Source organism: Aphis gossypii, chromosome X (assembly GCF_020184175.1).
Source record: "Aphis gossypii isolate Hap1 chromosome X, ASM2018417v2, whole genome shotgun sequence".
In the NCBI taxonomy this organism is placed as follows: Eukaryota; Metazoa; Arthropoda; class Insecta; order Hemiptera; family Aphididae; genus Aphis; species Aphis gossypii.
The window spans coordinates 41,407,442-41,426,511 of NC_065533.1; the positions used below are offsets into that span (position 1 = coordinate 41,407,442).

At 26.2% G+C, this 19,070-nt stretch overlaps 1 protein-coding gene and 1 long non-coding RNA gene across 4 annotated transcripts in view; one reads left to right on the top strand and one right to left on the bottom strand.

The window, feature by feature from the left end:
• Window positions 1-3,644: 3,644 nt before the first annotated feature.
• On the bottom strand, window positions 3,645-4,173 carry LOC126552723 (uncharacterized). Its single transcript, XR_007606136.1, has 2 exons — window positions 3,849-4,173; window positions 3,645-3,781 (listed from the first exon to the last, which is right to left on the bottom strand). It is a non-coding gene; the product is annotated as an uncharacterized LOC126552723 (long non-coding RNA).
• Window positions 4,174-7,830: 3,657 nt separating this feature from the next.
• LOC114121430 (lysine-specific demethylase 3A-like) overlaps window positions 7,831-19,070 on the top strand; it is a 67,174-nt gene continuing 55,934 nt past the window's right edge. For all 3 annotated transcript variants that reach the window (XM_050208142.1, XM_050208143.1, XM_050208144.1), the window contains exon 1: window positions 7,831-8,374. The gene's annotated coding sequence lies outside the window, so the exon portion shown is untranslated. The remainder of the gene's footprint in view (window positions 8,375-19,070) is intronic.

The following is a 19,070-nucleotide window of genomic DNA, read 5'->3' on the forward strand; positions in this document are numbered from 1 at the left end:
ATTATTTTTCTGTCTAAAATATAATTATATCCATTACAGTTGTAATTTTTCAATATCATTTTGTAACCGGTCCAAACATGTCTATACGGTCTATTTTAGATTCTGAGAAGAGCCCAGTTTCTTCGTTTTTAATAATGATCACAAACGTGGCATTACTTTTAATAAATATGTGAACAAATTCATGGTCTATTAAATTTCTGTCAATTATTTTATCCAAAATGAGCAAAAATGTTTGACAATCGGTTATGTACTATAATGTTATATACCATAGAGTATACCTATGCATTACAGTATTAGAATATAATCTAATGGACCTATGACAACACAACTAACAGACAAAATTAATCAGACGTTTAAATCTTATAATTTGTTGGAGACATTTTCAAGTTGAATGTTGAATAACCTGTTTCTAAGTATGAGGGCCACGAAGTGAAAAAAAAAAGTAGGTATTCTTAAAAACAAGTAAAACGTTATAAACATATAAATTATAAAATGCAGTATAGTGTCATACTTTATTTCACTTACTACTAAATAACTATTACAACATCGAGCATTGATTCATAATAATTATGACTTAAGCAGTTACAGAATAGAGGCTTATTTTTACGAATATAATACGGTGATACATATGATATACTATTGGCATCAATAATAACTAAATAAAATTTCTCTATTGACATACTGTATTTAAATGTTCAATAAACATATTATAATTAACATTATTTAGTTCGTTACATCATTGTCAGAAAGTGTAATTTAAACAACTGCCTATAGAGTAACATATTATATTATACAACATGTCCTAGCGGTTAATAGAACATGGAAATAAAATAGTATCTTTTGTGTAAGTTAGGTGAACTATTGATGAGAATTTTGTCCATAATTAAAATTGTTTTCTCACACAAGTCAAATATATCATTTTTTGTCCCGTCTGAGTGCCTCTACAAACTTTATAGTAATCCGTAACAACTGTTTTTACCATTCTTGGTGTCTAAGTTTGCCAAACGACGCGAAAATTTCTAACCTACCAGTTAGTATTATCTTGATTTACTAGCAGTAGACAAAATTTATCGATATGCTCATGAAGTAAGTATATGAATCTGATTTTGATAGTACCTACATTGTCCGCCCATTATTGAACGATGAAAGATCATATTCCGTTGCTTCAACTGGAATAGAAAATAATAAACTTTCGGCGCAGATGTGACAAAAAATAAAAACGTTTTCCGATAGTGAATACTGTTGAGTACAGTATGCAAATAAGTAATAATAATATTGCTATGAATTAAATATAATATCAAACTATAAACATTATTAAAAGTGGTTTTGTTTGTATGAACCAGGAACAGGTTAAACTGTTGAAGAAAGGTGAAGTATGTAAATAATATATTATGTACTATAAAATACTGTAGTAATACCGTTGTCCACTTTATTTTGGAATCATCGAGTTTGAAATTATTATGAAGTACCTACCTAGTTGAAAAACGTGTTTTATTTACTATATATATAGTATAAGCTGACGACGAAATACGAATAGAACCTGATCGAGGAAATACCTATGTTATTTTTCGCTTATATTTGGGGTATTATAATCATACTTTTAATAATTTCCTACTACTAATAATAACATTTTAACATTTATATAGGTATTAATAAGGAATAACACGATGTACTGGTTTAATATTGATTTTTGTAATAAATATGAGAAAACTAGAAAACAAAAAAAATAGTTTTAGTAAGTGTATAGGTACTAAATAGACTAAAATAAATTATTGTGTAAATACTAATTACACATACAAACTTTATTTCGAACAAATTAAATATTTTAAATTAAAAAAGTTTGAAGCAAAAGAATATAAAGTAAAATTTAATATAAATTTGAGCTCAGTCTATTTTATTGTGTATGTTATAGAAATTTTATGAATCGATAACAATTTTTAAATTTTTAAATGTAGCTATAAAATACATTATTAAAAATAAAAAACAACTTACATTTTAACACTAGCTTATTTATATATCGTCCGTAAAAATAATTTATAATTAATCTCAGATAGAGCGTTGTAAACTTATGAAACATATTGTGTTGTCCGTCTTACATGTGCGTAATATAGTAAATCTACTTACCGGATTCTTAATAGAGAGTTTAATTATTTTGAATATATTTATTTCTGAATTTGTAGAAGAGAATATTATTATGAACTGTAATCGAACGAAGAGTTTCTTGTCATATGTGTTTTTTTTTAAAACGAGTTATATGAGTTTTCAATTTTAAATTATTCTAGTAATTATAAATTATAATAAAATTTAAAAAATATGAAAAAAACTATTCGTTCAAGCATAGTTCATATTCCCCACTATAAATTCGATAATAATACATCAATTCGCTTTAATAAACTGTATTATCTGTACTCTGTAATGAGAATTTGGTACATAGATTTTTTTTTTATGTTAAAAGTGTGACAGATACAACACAGTAAGCGGATACGACGCCTGTCTTTTAAACTCAATTATTTAATATATATCAGTAATTATTAAGGAAATCACGGTATAGTGGCGTTGTACTTAATCTAATTTTTTTTCTTGGGTGAGAAAGGGTGGATATCTTAGATGTTAAATAAACAAAAAAAAAAAAAAATTTATTAAAACGTATTTGGTCATTTTATTCGCATTTTATAATTTATATATTATAAATTTTACTATTTTATCTACCTATATTGATATGACTGTGGTATATGTAAAAATAAATTTAAAGCAAACGACAAACGGTAAAACCTCTATGTATGGCTTACCATAAATTTAAACACGTATGTTTTTCGTGAACGTAAAACTACGTAAAATCCATGACGCGGAATACTAGCCTATACGGCTAAAATACCGCTCGACCGACCCTAAAGATCGTTACCGAGCATTCGATCACTATATAGACAGCGATGACTCTATTGAAAATTCTGATTTTTTATTTTATTATTTGTAAAGAGTAATAATATTTTGTAGTACTACGCCTATTCGCTGTTTCTTTTTATTGAAAAAAAATAAAAGTATTTAAGTATTAGAAAATCAATAACAGGAAAGGAAAATTGTACTCAATTTGTTTCACTTTTATGAAAGAAAAAGTTGGTGCTGAATGTAAATCGTAAATACCTTATAAATAGCTTCGTAAACTGTCAATATTAGTAATTGTACTATTTATAGTATTATGGTTTTTATATTATTCAATGTTTATGTTTATTCTTAAGTTAGTTCATTATTCAATATAATAAAATGTAATTATTATTTTTATAATAAATTTTACAGTATATTATTTTGCTTTAAAGTGTTTATTGATAACATAAATTATTATAGGTGCATAATATTATGGAAAAATCATATTGTAGCTATATTTTATCTTGACTATAAAATTTTCTATTTAGTATAGACTCAATGAAATAATGAATGTATTGATTTTAGAATAATGGACATTTTTTAAGTATTTTTATGTAATTTTTATTTAATTACCAATTTTTAGAGCAATAAAAATTGTTCAATCTTCAACTTTGGTATAATATATCTTATTTCTTTATAATAAGATTTAAATAAAGGGTTTTGTCATTTTATTAATATCAGCTATTATCAATATTTAAACTTTAAAGTGTTTGACACTTATATTTTGGTTCATTTATTACAAATATTTTTTTAAGCTTAAAAAATGAATATACGGTTTTTTTATGGATTTTTCTTAGTTTTCAGTTGTAAGAGAACGCCACTACGTGCTGTCTCCGTAGTTGTATTGTAAAATGTTCATCTAAAACAAAATCGAATGAAAGCGTGAATACACATAAATGACAATTCTTAGTTATTTTTTTTATTACCCATCCAACAAGATACCTCTTTTTTCAGAAGTTCCAGAAGTCACTTGAGAATTAGAACTGGGCATTTCAACATCTGGAATTTCGATTATAATCGTGTTATAACAGTGCTTTAAACGATTAAATAAACATAGCTGATGTTTGTTTTATATTCCTACTTCCATGACTACGAATAGAGCCGAAGAAATTTTCAATCGGCTCTTGATTAAAATTTTGTTACAATTCAAATGCAAAATCACAATCAAGAAATCATTTACAAATTTGTATTGTTCCTTTTATTGTCTTTATCCAGTTTTAAAAAAAAATTCTTACTTAAATTTGTTTTTATAAAGCCCGAATTTTTTCAAAGATAAGTTTTTATTTCAATTTATGCTGACCACTACATCAAATATTTGAAATATTAAAATAAATTGAACTTCAATCTATAAGTTATAACTGTTATAAAGGTCAGCGGTGGGAACATCTCTAGTACCTAGTCTAGTTTCAACTTTTAGGTACTTTGAATTATCTAAGACCATATTATATTGATAATCATTATATCAGATGATAAAATATAGGTAGTGATATTAGTGTATCACGGGATGTAAACATAATATCGTAAAATACGACTTCCAAATCAAAACGATCAGATACCGAATACACGACCTGTATAGGCTATATGTATTATGATTTTTCTTTAAATCTAAGCATTACTAAAATACATCACATAGTAAAATTTTAGTATCTTCTATTTTTCACTTTTTAACTAAAATAAACTACAATAATAACTGATTCCTGCAATTATCAATCACTGTGAAAAGATTATACACGTTAACAAAATGGATTAAAATTAAATTAAATTAGTGTACATAATGTTGAGTATATAAAAATTCGTGAAAAAATGTTTTGTTAATAAACATAAACAAAAAAAAAGGATAAAAACTTACTAATTATTCACAATTATAATTATAATTATGTTTATGTTGACGAACAAAATTTATCACTTCCTTTCATCATGTGTCATTTGCATATATAATGACAATTATAGATAATTCAAAAAAGTTTGAATCAAAATAGATTTAAAAAATATAATAAGTACCGTAATAATAAACTTAAACTTTATACTTTGTATAACAAACATTTTTTTCATTTCCTCTTGTATTTACACAAATATTAAATAAATTTATAGTGGCCTCAATCATAATTTAATAATATAACAATTAACAATATTAACACATTCTTATACTTGTACTTCTGTGAACCCTTATAGGTACAGTACTTATAAGCCATAAGGTAAAGTAGTCAGTAGGTGGTATTCGGAAAAAAAGCCCCGAATACAGGAAAAAAGAGCCCCGTATACCAACTATAAATACGTCACACTTTTTTTTTTAATTTTTCAATGTAGGTACTTTTATTTAAATATAATTATGTAACACTTTTGTTATATATATACCTAACCATACATAATATATTATATTAAATTATTCTATGACCTAGACCAATTTTTTTGGATTTTAGCTGATTTAAATTTGTAGTTTATTAACCTCATGCTGTTCTCATTGCAGTACTCGCATTAGTATAGGTATATATTAATTTTCTATATGGGAGAAAATTGGAAACGCCTGCGTGTTATACAAATGGAAATTTTTAGAAAATATTTTTTATCTATATAGATTAAAAAAAAATTTACATCAAACTAAAATTTTTTTTATTTTAACAACTTAATTTACGTAAATATAGCAATAAATACATTTATATAGATACAATGCTTTAAATTATTAATTGATGTTTTTGAATACTTTTTCATATACTTTGGTAATTCTTTTTTACTAAATAAATTAATATTTTTTTAAAAAAATGGTCAGGTTATTTGTCTAACTGCGAGTTAAATAACATTTTTGAAATTATTTAGTTTCAATATTATAATATTTATAATATTATAAATTATTTTATTTACATAAGACATATTGCATAGGTCATTGACTCATAGACTGTAAGAATGTACAATAATTAATTCTGTTACTATTATTTTTGTATTTTATTGAAAAGTCGAATAAGTAATGCAGATGTATTACAATTTTTGGCACTAAATTTTGAAAGTAATGCATAACTATCGTATTCTAATTCTATAAGCAATTGATTTTTTATGGTATATTGCTTTTATTTTACAGGATTATCATTTATAACTATTTGACTATAATTTATCAATATTTTGGTAGGTATGTATCGTTATATGCTGATATAAACTTGTACCAACTATACACAATTGTTAATCAAAAATATTGTTGTTTGGATTATCTTTCTAAACTAGAAATTTTTTTTTTAAAAATACAGTATTTTTAAACTAATACATACATGTTAATTTTGCTTCATAAACGTAATTCAAAATTTGTTTTCACACTTGATATTTATATTAGAAATTAGTGATTTAAAGTTAAAAATTAAAATATTTATACTCAAATGTAATAATTTCATTTTAGTTTAAGTTTAGTATAAAATAAATAAACAGTACTTACATAGATAATTGTATTATTGTACAGCAGCAGTTTAAATTTAAAACGGACAAATTACAATAGCAAATATTGATTAGATAGTATTATAAAGAAAACATATTCAATTATAAATAAAATAATTAATAAAAATGTTATTTATATAATAATTTATTGTTAAATTGATGACTATGGTACTACGCATATATATGAGATAAAATATAATTAAAAAGATTAGTGCAAAATAAAGAAATAATACTTTTTAATCGCTGCACATGAATTGCGTCCCGGAATCCCTTTTCCACGCGAATTGCGTTCCAACCATATTTAACAACTACCCGAATTGCGTCCCAACGTATAAACATTATTTTCCTTCCCATTTCATACAGACTTAGGACTGTCGATAGAAAATTACGACTATCGGTAAGTTAAAAATATTGTTTTTTATCATTGTTATGCAATTAGATTCAGAAAGAAAATACATTTTTTTTTTTTGGAAATGTAATTTACAAAATGTCATAGGTATAAAGCATATTTAAAGATCGTTGGTGATGTTGTTTTGCACAGTCTAAGGTTTTTATAGAACCAATTTGAGACATGTTTTTTGTTTTGGTTTTCTATAACAACCGACGTGGAGAATATTATTTAAATCTATAAATTTAAAACATCATTTTTTAGTTACGCCTTTTCGAAACCGAAACATATTAATATAACAAATTTACGACCAAGTCTTGCATTATTCCCGTATATATATATTTATAATTTATATACATATCATAATGTATTATATGTATAATGTATAATGTGTATATATATATATATTATTTAGTGTATACACTGTCACCATCATAATAATTTGCAGATATGTTATAGGGAAATATAACATAAAACACAATACATTATTCTAAATGAATTTTTAACGGTTCGACTCGATTCTAATATAAATATATAATACTTAGAAGTAAAGTAAGTATGTCTTTTAGACGCAATCAAATTACATCGAAGAAATAAAAAAAAATAAAAATCGATTTAAACATTTCGTGTGCACGTCTCGCGGTCGTCCCACCGATACAGTTGACGGGGAATGGCAAGACATTTTTTTTCAGACTTAAATTAGCAAGAGCTCGGACGAAAAATAAAAACCCATTTCGGTGCCCGAGACGCGGCAGTGGTTGGACTATAATAGGAGACGGTTTCCCAGACATGGGAACGGTGGCTGATCGGGTTATAGTTGCGGTGTGATGGGGTGGGTAGGTAGTCGGTTTTTTCCAGTCAAACGCCAACGCATTAATACACACACTTTTCTTTAAGGACGACGTTTTCCCAGCGACGGCGGCGGCGGCGGCGGCGGCGGATGAGGAGGCGACGTCATTTTCCGCTACCGCCGCGGCCCGGTCAACTCACAAACTCGCCACTGGGAGCGCGGCCGGACCGAGAGACTGTTACGGCGGCGGCGGCGGCTACAACGACGATTACGGTGCGCTTGGCACGCACACAGCCGACGCGGTCGAAACTCGAAGGCCCGGGAGTTGCCAGTCGTCCGCCGTCCGTGCAGCACGTCGTTACTCGTCGTCGTCGCACGCGTCCGCCGCGTCCAGCAGCTGAACAACACGCACACTTGCCCGTTTCCCCTTCCCCCCCACCACGCGCTATCCCTACGCTCAACAACCCATCAAACGGTCGCGCGGCGCCGCGCCGCCCGCCCCTTATCAGCGCCGCCGACGTCTCACCCGGTGGGCACGTCGCCGTCATTGGTTTCGGTTTTTTCGACTCGTCAACACGGATCTTCTCCCCATTGACCGTTTCCGCGTCGTCGATGCCATAATCTCCTCCGGACGTTTCCCGTCCGCCGGCGTATTCGCCGCGTGCCCTCGACAATTTCGGCACTTAAATTATTAAAAACATTTTATCGTTATAATATTACCACTTACCGTCCATATCTCGCCCCCATCGTATTATTCTATACGTGGCCGTCTATTTACCCGTACTTAAACGCGAGCCTGACCCAATTATATCCCGTACCGGAAGACCCTAGACACGACGTCTTCGTAACGACTTACCGTGAGTACCTACACCAGCTATATAATATTATTACTATAGTCTTGTTTGACTTTCACACTAATATTATTAATTATTAATTAATACTAATTACTATTATTGTTATTTTGTGTGTTGTACTATAATAATATAATATAAGGATTTTATATTTTTATTGTTTACTCGTCTGTCTTTGTTGAATTATTAGGCACTCAATTTAACAAAGAAATTAGAAAAACGTAGATAACAATGTAGGATAGGTAACTAGATAAGACACCTAATAGAGAATGTTTAAACTTTGAATTTTAACCGTTTTACGTACCCGCGGCAATTATATTGACCAGTGGGGCATCGAACTAAAACCGGTAAGGACGAAGGTGAGAAGGTATACATATTAATATGTATTATGTTTTATTAGAGCACGTGTTGACTGTTTAATTAATGGGATAAAAATAAATTAAATCTAAAAAAAAATCTAGTAAATTTGATTCCGTCATAAAAAAAAAACAACATAATTTTGGTTAATGTATATTTTTGACATACTTATTGATTATTATAAGCGAACGGTTAAGAACGATTATAAATATGTAACTATTGTTGAGAAAAAGGTATCCATTGATATTACTTTTGAATAATTCGATGTCAATTATTAATGAGTATAATCGATAAATCAATATCATCTTTCTATTTTTCTCTATCAAAATGAATTATTAAAATTTTCATAATTTTTCATATAATACTTAGTATAAGGCTTCTAAAAGTTACGTAATTATTGTCTGTTGATTAAATATAATATATTATATTATTCTATGGTTACCCAAATAATTATTATTACTTGGTATCAACTAATAATAATGTGTAAATATAATAATATCATTGTTCAAATATTTATATTAACGTCATTTCCGGGTACTTCTACAATTGATGCAAGTTTAATCCAGTTATAAAATATAAATACCTACTTAAATTGTATAAACATTACTAAAAATAGATACGGCGAAATACTCATGTGTACAAATCTCTTTGCCGTTACAACTGAGTTCTCGATAATTTTCTAATATTTGCTTTTTTCAATAACTTTCCGAAGAATGTTTCAATAATACATTTAAAAAATAACATTATCAGGTATTGCACAAAGATTTTGGCACGTGTTCTATCAATATAATAATATACAACCCAACGATATTTTGTATTATCATTAATACTAATGAATTTGCGTAATTAGAAATCCGTGGTTTACATTTTATCATTAACCTACAAATTGTATTATTGTAGTACGGTATTAAGTGCATAATAAATACTAAATAGTAGGTCTACAGTCAAAATTAAAAAAAATTCGCTGTTTAAATTCATACAACTACTAAGTGTTTTTTGCGATTTTCTATTATTATATTATAACTATGTGTATAGTATTAATAAACATATTAATGTTATATATTTAACTATTGTGGTCGGGAGAGGTGACCACCCCAACAGGTTATCGTTTTCAGATTTATTTCTTGGAACATTTATATCTCGATTTATATTATGGTAGGTATTTGTTTTTACAAATTATATTACAGACAATGATGCATAACTGAAAGAAAATAAATTAATTTTCTGAGGTATTTAAAATTGTAATAGATTAAATTCAGTTAAAACTTGTAACCACTTAAAATTTTAATTAACTATCAAAAATCTTATCTATTTCCTTATTATTCATGTAAAATATGCAACGTAACTGGTACTCAATTTAATCTGTTAGAACTTTCAATAAGTAAAAATAACTACAAGAATATTGATTCTTTTTACTCGCGAAATTGTATAATTTTCTAATAAATGTTACCCAAGTGCTAATGTTTGACAACTCAACATTTGTTTTATAATACCTATATTTATTATGTGTAAGATTATGGTTAATTCACACAACTATGCCAATATAGTTATACGAATATATAATTCGATAGGAATCGAAAATACTTAATAAGTATAAAATGAAATAATAATAATCAGAGTAATACTTTTTATATAATGTTCAATAATAATTTAATTATATACTTTTAGTTATCACGTTTTTAACATTTTTTACGCTTCATATAATATTCTACATTTATAACGCCTAACAAACTATAGCTAATTGGCTTATTTATTATGAAATTATGGAATACTTAACAAAGTTTGATAATATTTTTTATTATTTGCCCTTTATTTTCTGCATTTTAAGAAAAAAGTTCGAAAGTAATTTATTACGTTTATGCTAAATTAATTTTTATGAATAAAGTAATGTTTTCTAATATCTAAATATATTTAACTTATATATAAGAATCTATTGACTTGTTTGGGCTCTGTAGAAGATTCTTATACAACGGACTACAGCCAGACAGGATAACATTTATATTTAATTTTTCACTTCTCATCTCTAAAAATTAACATAATGTACCGTAAACGTATTATGGATTAACTAAGACTTACACAAAAACATGGGATTAGTTTGGAATGAATACAATCTAAAGAAAATATAATTACTGAACGTGTTTTAAACGTTAAAATAATTATTAAAGTTTTATACAATCTGATTTTTTATGTATTAATATGATTTTCAGTTATTAAAGTTGTGAATTGTTATAAAATTATAATCTAATAGTTTATAATTATACTGATATTTTTATACGCTGGAGAATAATAATTTTAACTTTTAAGTGTTGTTACATCTTAATTGTTAATTATTTTATTTTTTAAAACATAATTTTTAATGCAGTTGATTGATATATTAATTAGAATTTGGTTTGGCAGTATAATATTTATATATATTTATTTTATACTTTATTAACAGTTCTTGACTGAAAGGTGATTTTACTGATAATAAAAATAAACTATTTTTGTTATATTTTGATTAAGAACGTACTTTAAAAAAATAAATAAATAAAAGTAAAAGGTTTTTAAAATAATTAAACAAAAATAAATTTAGGATTAATAAATCTTCATTTTCTAATATTTAATTTTTTTGTATGCTATATTTCTCAATAGTTAATAAAATATTTAAAAAAAAATAAAAATTTATTGACTTTAATTTATAATGCCATTATAATGTCATTATGTTACTAACATTATTTGGTCGGTTGAAATCTGTATACCAAGGCCAAGTTATAATAAGCCGTTATAATAATTCTAATTTCTACTACAATGTATTATAATTTATAATGATCGGGACAATATATTATAATATCCAGCGAAGTTGTTCACTAAAAATGCAATTTAATATCAATCTAACCTCAGGTTATTATTTGGGTTAAATTTAACTCTTAAGATGTAACAGCTGTTAATATTTACGTTATGTTAAATTCTTTACATCTCTTTATTATAATTTTAAACGTTTTACAAAAATCATATATAATTTTTTTAGTTACAAATACTTAATTTTACTCTTAAAATAACCGTTAGAATGGTTTGATATACTGAAGAATTTAGTATAATATGAAATTAATTGATTATTTATACTGCCTACATTATTGAAAAGGTAGTATTAAGATGTGGTCAATAGGTAATTACTTAGTTAATTAATACAAATTTAATTAAATCATAATTTGGGGCTTTATTAGGATTCTCATAAAAGAAAATATAAATGCGTATATCATAATTCTTTAACGCCTTTTAAACCATTCTGTTACCATTAAAGAGGACGTCATATTTGAAAGTGTTGCCTCCGTTTTATAAATGAGGGAAATAATTAATTTGCGTTTATCAGAATTCATTTTGTTCACTAGATTCGATATAAGAATAAATTTAGTTTATTAAATTTTAACGTAAGAACAGTATATTTTGTATTTAACAGTTCTTATGGTGTTTCAATTTTTGAGCGAGTTTCGATTATGTAAAATATTGTAATTTAAAAATGTTTATAGCCTTATAGGTAACTCGTTTAACGAACGATTAAATTATCTTTTAAAAATTAACCTAAAATACAGATATTATTCCTACCTTAAAGTTTAATAATGAGTTAGTTTACTTTAACACTAAAGCTAAAAACACAATATAGGTTCTACTTATTAATAAGCAAATTTGCCATTTAGAATGTTTGTAAAAACACGACAACACATGCTAGTATTAAGAACATATTACATATTTACTTAACAATATATACTTATCCTATGTTTCAAAAGTACATTTTGAACTACTAATTTTATATTCACTATATTATTGATGTAAAAAAATTATAAAATTTAATTTGTTATCTTGGGTTGTTGTATTTGTCTTATATTTCTATTCCAATTTAAATAATACATTTAAATCAATCTTGGGTTGTTAACGTTATTGTTATTATCTTGTATATTTATTCAATAACTGTATATACATTACTCCTATTACTCAAAATCTGTCCTCTAGAAACGTCTAGAAAGGAAATAAAGGCTTTTCTTTGTTCATGTCTTTTCGCGACTATAACTATCTATATTGTTTGTAGATGTCGACTTCTGATTATTGCCCGTGATTTACATTTACTTTTCCTTTTGAACGCTATCATACTTAATGTTTATTTGCTTTGTGAATGCAATTATAAAATAATCTAGACCTTTCTCGTTGGTAATTAAGCTAAATACCATATAACAAAATTAATAAAATATTGAGAGTGACTGAAAAATTAAAATACAAAATTATTTAATGTATTAATTAATATATTGAATAATTAATATTTAAAAATATTCTATTATTGCATCATCAAATTCCTATTGTTGAAATAATATGCTTCTTAAGTTATTATTCTTGAAATTATTTTTTTAAATTCGAATTATATAACTATAATTGTAATAATGTAAAAAAAAATGTTTTCACCGTTTAGCTTGAGTTTTTGATTGAATTCAAAGAATTACAATTGTGTAAATAAATACAATTTAGGTTCACTAACAAACAATAGTAACAGACTATATCGATTAATTATTATTTAAACTATTATAACTAGATTCATATACTGTAAATTTAGTTAAAAATTATTTCTTATCTTAAAATTAATTAGTTCAAGGAAAAGGGTATAATGTATGATTTTATTCTAAACAAACATTTAGAAACAAATTTGATTCCTATTATTTAAAAAAATCAAATTGCTGTATAACTCTTCGAAGTTTTTGATACATCTCCAATCATATGTTTTTTTGTGTATTGTTCGTGTTCAACTAAAAGTTTAAAATTAACTACAAAGTTTTGTTGAAGATATTATGATATTGATATAATAATAATTATAGGAACATTGTTTAACTTTTTATGTATATTATTATATTAGTCGATAAAAAATGTTTATGAAATTAAATATACCCATAATATAGGTATAAATAGGTATATCCGTAATATTTATTTTTGAGGAACATTGTAATTAATATTTTATATTATTTTCGGTAACAACCGCAAACATGTTTTTAATTGTATTTTAACAAATAGTCAAATGTTATAATAATTATTGTATTGTAATAATAATTGTATTCCATGGTTTTCAAATTTCAATTGTTGTTTTAACAAAACCTGTTCATAGCAGGTAGTGAATGATAAGTTTTTTCATATTTATTATGTTGGTTTTATATCACGGGAAAGGATTCTATAATAATAAAATAGTTTTCGCCAAGGACAAACCACCATATTTATATAAGGACCACTGTAACATTACCACCACTATAGTTAGGTATCTTATTTTATCATCTAGGTAAATTTTATATATTGGACGAAAAGCAGTTATTTTAGTTTTTGAAATTGCGTTTAACTTTGAAATATAGGCCAAGTGTTACCAGTTAATTTTTTTTGCTGCAACGTGTTTGCTAGATGAAATATGTATGAACATTTAAATACACAAAGTAAAATTTAAACAAAAAAAAGTAAAAAGTGCATTGAATTAAATTTATAGTTATTTGTTAAAATTGAGTTCGATTGTTAGAATGAATTATTTTAAACATTTTCCAAACTGCGTATTTTATATTATTGTCTCATTGAAATTTTCCCTATCGAATGCATATTTAGATTAGTGTTTATTTTTGTATTGGATTACCTTCAAGTATATGGTTTATAATGTTTATATACCCAACAATATTAATTCAATAATTTAAACTAAAATAACAAGAATTCTATAATTCTGAAATATATATCATTATCATGTCGTATGGATTGTTATAAAATATTAAAAAATATATAATTAACATATTTTTTATATTATTATATAATTACATTTTAAAATAACATATGAACTGGTAGGTAGGTATATATATACTAAATATATAGGCTTTAGCTATTCGTTCACCTTGATTAAATTAACATTATTTTAATATTATTAATATTTAAAATTATAACTGCTCATAAAAATAATTTACTATTTATGTTTTGAAAACAAAGTTTTTTTTAAATGCATTTAATAGATACACAGTAACAAATGTATATCATCTATCAGTTACTTAAGAATACTTATAACCACGATGTACATATTAAAGGTCTGCACGGGCCGATAATTTACAGCCCGGCCCGACCCGGTAATATTTTTTGACAGCCCGGCTCGGCCCGGGAATTGTTTATTGTGAGTAAGCCCGGCCCGATCCGGCCCGACAATATTTTTTGACAGCCCGGCCCTGCACGGGAATTGTTTATTGTGAGTAAGCCCGGCCCGATCCGGCCTGACAATATTTTTTGGCAGCCCGGGCCGACCCGGCCCGTTAAAATTTTTAGAAAGCCCGGCCCGGCCCAGGAATAGTATTTTCCATTTGGTGAGGAAGCCGAACCATGTACGTTTGGTTCGTAATTTTAAAAACTGCTCGGCCAGGATATTTAACACATTTAATACAAAATGTCTGGCGTACGGGAGCTTAGCACCTCTCCCGAAAAAAAAATAATTTTTTAGCCTAAAAGCCCCCCTAAAAATATTAAACAAAAAATTTTTTATATTGGTGAATTTCTAATGTAGAAGCCCGGCCCGCCCGCCTTTGATGTAAAGGAAGTCCGGCCCGGCCCGCCTTCCATTTAGGGAAAGTCCGGCCCGGTCCGGACCCGTAACTTTTGTCCTATTAAAGGTCCGGCCCGGCCCGTCTTGCATTTTATAGAAACCCGGCCCGGCCCAAAGCCCGTCCGGGCCGGGCCAATTTCGGACCGGGCTGGGTAAGCCCGGCCCGTGCAGGTCTTTAGTACATATATACATATATGTACGATATACATCGTGCTTATAACTATCCAATCTTACATCCAAATTAGACAAATTTTGTTTAAATAAATCTAATATGACATAGTGAATTTTCTTAATATATATTCATATATTATTATACTGGGCAGTGGGCTCGTGTAATTATATATGTATAATGTTTATATATAGACATAATATTATTGTAAAATTAATAAATGGTATGAAGTAAATGTTATACATGTATTCAATATTATTATAATATTATTATTAGACCTTTTAGAAATAAAAATGAAAAGGCGAAAAAACAACTTTTTTAATATGTTACATAAGCTAAATAAGATAAATATATTTTCAAGAAAATATTTTTTTTAATTTTAAAACCTCAAAAAATCATTAATTTCAAATAGGTGCATGCTATATTTAACAGTCTGTAAATATAATTATAAAAAGAGCTATATAAAACTTTAAGAACATTCTTTTGACGTAAAAACGAGTTAATGGACACGGTAAAAAACAAAATATTACTTGAAAGTTGAAATCAAAATTAATAATTTTCTACTAATTATAAATTCTGTTTATATATTTGGTGGTTTGATTTTTAGTGTATATTTTTATTAGTTATAAAATAATAATGATGTATAAATAATTCTTTAAATTAAATTAATTTGTATAAAGAGTCAATTAATCGAAATACGTATTTAATATGTGATAAAGAGTAATAAATATTAATTACTTTAGATAAAAACATAGTGTATAGCTCTTGAAGTTCATTGTTGTAATCATAATATATTGTATCAACCTTCTATAAATACATTTATTAATACTTAGTACATACTAAAACTTGGATCGCTTATAATAAACGTATCAGTAAAATATTATTCTAAATATTCTTCTATGTTAGTCAAAATGTTAGAACATTTTAAATGTTTAGAGTAGGTGATTGATAGCGACCGGTCGCAATTACAGATATCTATTCTAAAGTATAGTTAGTATAAATATCTGTGGTTGCAATTTACAAACATGATAAGAACCCGAGTACCCGACTGTACTTATCATAAACGACAGTGGTAATTTGAAATATAATCTGTCTACTACAAACAATAATTGTGACCGATGCAGTATTTTAAATAATTTTAAACACTAAAATCAAAGTTCTATAAATGTGACCAAACTTAAAGTAAATAATTCACCTTAAAAATTTAAATAATTAACATAAGAATAGAAGTCTATTTTTTCTAATTTTTTACAGATACTATATATTACCTATTTTACATTCGAATTTGAATTGTAATTAATAATAACAGTCGTCGACCTAAATTATAATAATATTTTCATTGTTTTTTAATATTAATATTTATCTGTGACTATTCACGTGCGTATTTTAATTTTTCGATCAGAGATTCCCAACCGGGGTGCCGCGAACTTTATTTAGGGTTCCGCGAAATTATTTGAAATATATTTTTTATTATATTATTTGTGCAATAATAATTAAAAATAAAAATATATACTTTATTTTCAATGTAAAAATTTGTTTTTTAAAATACAATATATGTATATATACTATATACCTACATCTTGCTATTTTTTATATATACATAGCACTGCTAAATAAAACCGAAGTAGTTGATAGGATGCCTCCGGATTTTTAATAGTTTGAATGTAGGTAATATATCTAAATAAAAAATATGTGCAAACAATTATTATTAAATAATATCATTTGTTCCGCAAAATGTTGAACTGTATATTTTATGACCTACAGTCATAATTTTTTTTTAAAAATTCAGAACCAAATAAAAATTATACTAAGTGATATTTGTCTTTAATAATAAAATATAAAATTATTACTTTTGTTGTCAAATATGAAGCTTGTTATAGATTGATTTTGTATTAACAGTTTTTTGGTGAATAAATGAATTATTTATTTCCAAGGATTATTGAGGAATGAATCTTTATTCCCTTTTGGATAATATACAATATACCTAATATATATTATGTACACTGTTACAGAGTAATACATTCAACTTTTTCCTATATTCAAAGCATTTTCGCTACAAGATAATATTGTATTAGGACTTGAAATGAAAAAAAATATATAAAGTAATTATATATTACTCATATAAGTTCTATTGATATTTATATTAAGGTATTATGATAATGCATATGATTTCTGAACAACAAAAAAAATAAACAAGGTGTACCTATCTTTTTATAGTTTTTAGAAACATAATTGTTGAACAAATGTACAATTAAAAATAATTAATATCTTATCTTTATAGAACGGATATAGCTCATTACATTTTATCGATTAGCGAAAAAATGTGTACATTCAATAGATTGCTGATTAATGTGGGCACAGAGCTTTAGGTAGGTATAAATAATCAATATAATATATTTGAATGATATTATTAGTATAGACTACAATGTTTCTATAATATTAATATATATAAGTAACTTAGAATTCAAGTGTCAAAATGTATTATAAAAAAATTTTATAGTTTTAACTGATCTTTTACTTTAAGTGGATATGAGTAGGTATGTAATTAAAAATTTGAACTGTCGGACCTCAACATATATAATCACGATTTTATTTATATTTTATTTATCTCAACAAAATATGAAGTTTTAAAGCATTTTATGCCTATGCTTTTAAAAAGTGACTGTGATAACTTTAAAAACCCAAAAATTTGTTCCAAAGTAATCACTTAGGTATAGTTTTCCTGATCTGCTCGCAATTAATTTTAAACTTTTTAGAGTTTGTGATTTAGGTAGTTGGGCATAAATATTTTTTTGAAAATAATTTTGATTATATTTTTTTATACTCTTAGTTACATTACATATTTTGAAATATTTAATTACCGTTTATTATTTGTATCCCGCGTATTGTCATATTTTTTGTAAGCTGCATAATGCCAATTCATCACTATATTAAACATAATTAATTTGAAAACTATGTTTCAATAAATATGTGAACAATATATATATTTATATATAGAATAATAATCCGTTATCTATAGTCTATACAGTAATAAATAAATAAATAGATTGTGAAACGTTAAACTTTGCATTATCTTTAATTTCAAGTGCCTATTAAATAATTTTAAACAAACCGAAAAATTAACTTCAATAAAGTTATTAGTTATTTTTTTTACTTAGTGAATATTTTAGCTTGCAGATTAAAATATTAATTATGTTTAGAAATAATAATTCAATTTGATTGTTCTTTTATCTATGTATGATATCAATCAAACATGGCCTATAAATATATCAATCATAATTCTCAATTGTGCTCTTAGTGTATTTATATATAGCATGCACTTACATTGTGTAACAAAACTTTTTATTTCCACTAACTTTATAATTCCAATGTATCCAATTTGTATATTTAAATACGTAAATTTTATTTAATAAAATGTTGTGGTGTATAATATGTGTTGACCTTCGATCGAACTTATTGAATATTAATAATGAACTATTTTATATTTTCTTAAAGTTGCCCTCACACTGCAGCGGTAGCAGTGGCGGTGACGGTAGCGTTAAAATAAGTCCGGACACAATTTTATCGCCATCGCTGAGATAATAGAATTTTATACTTGGATGTTT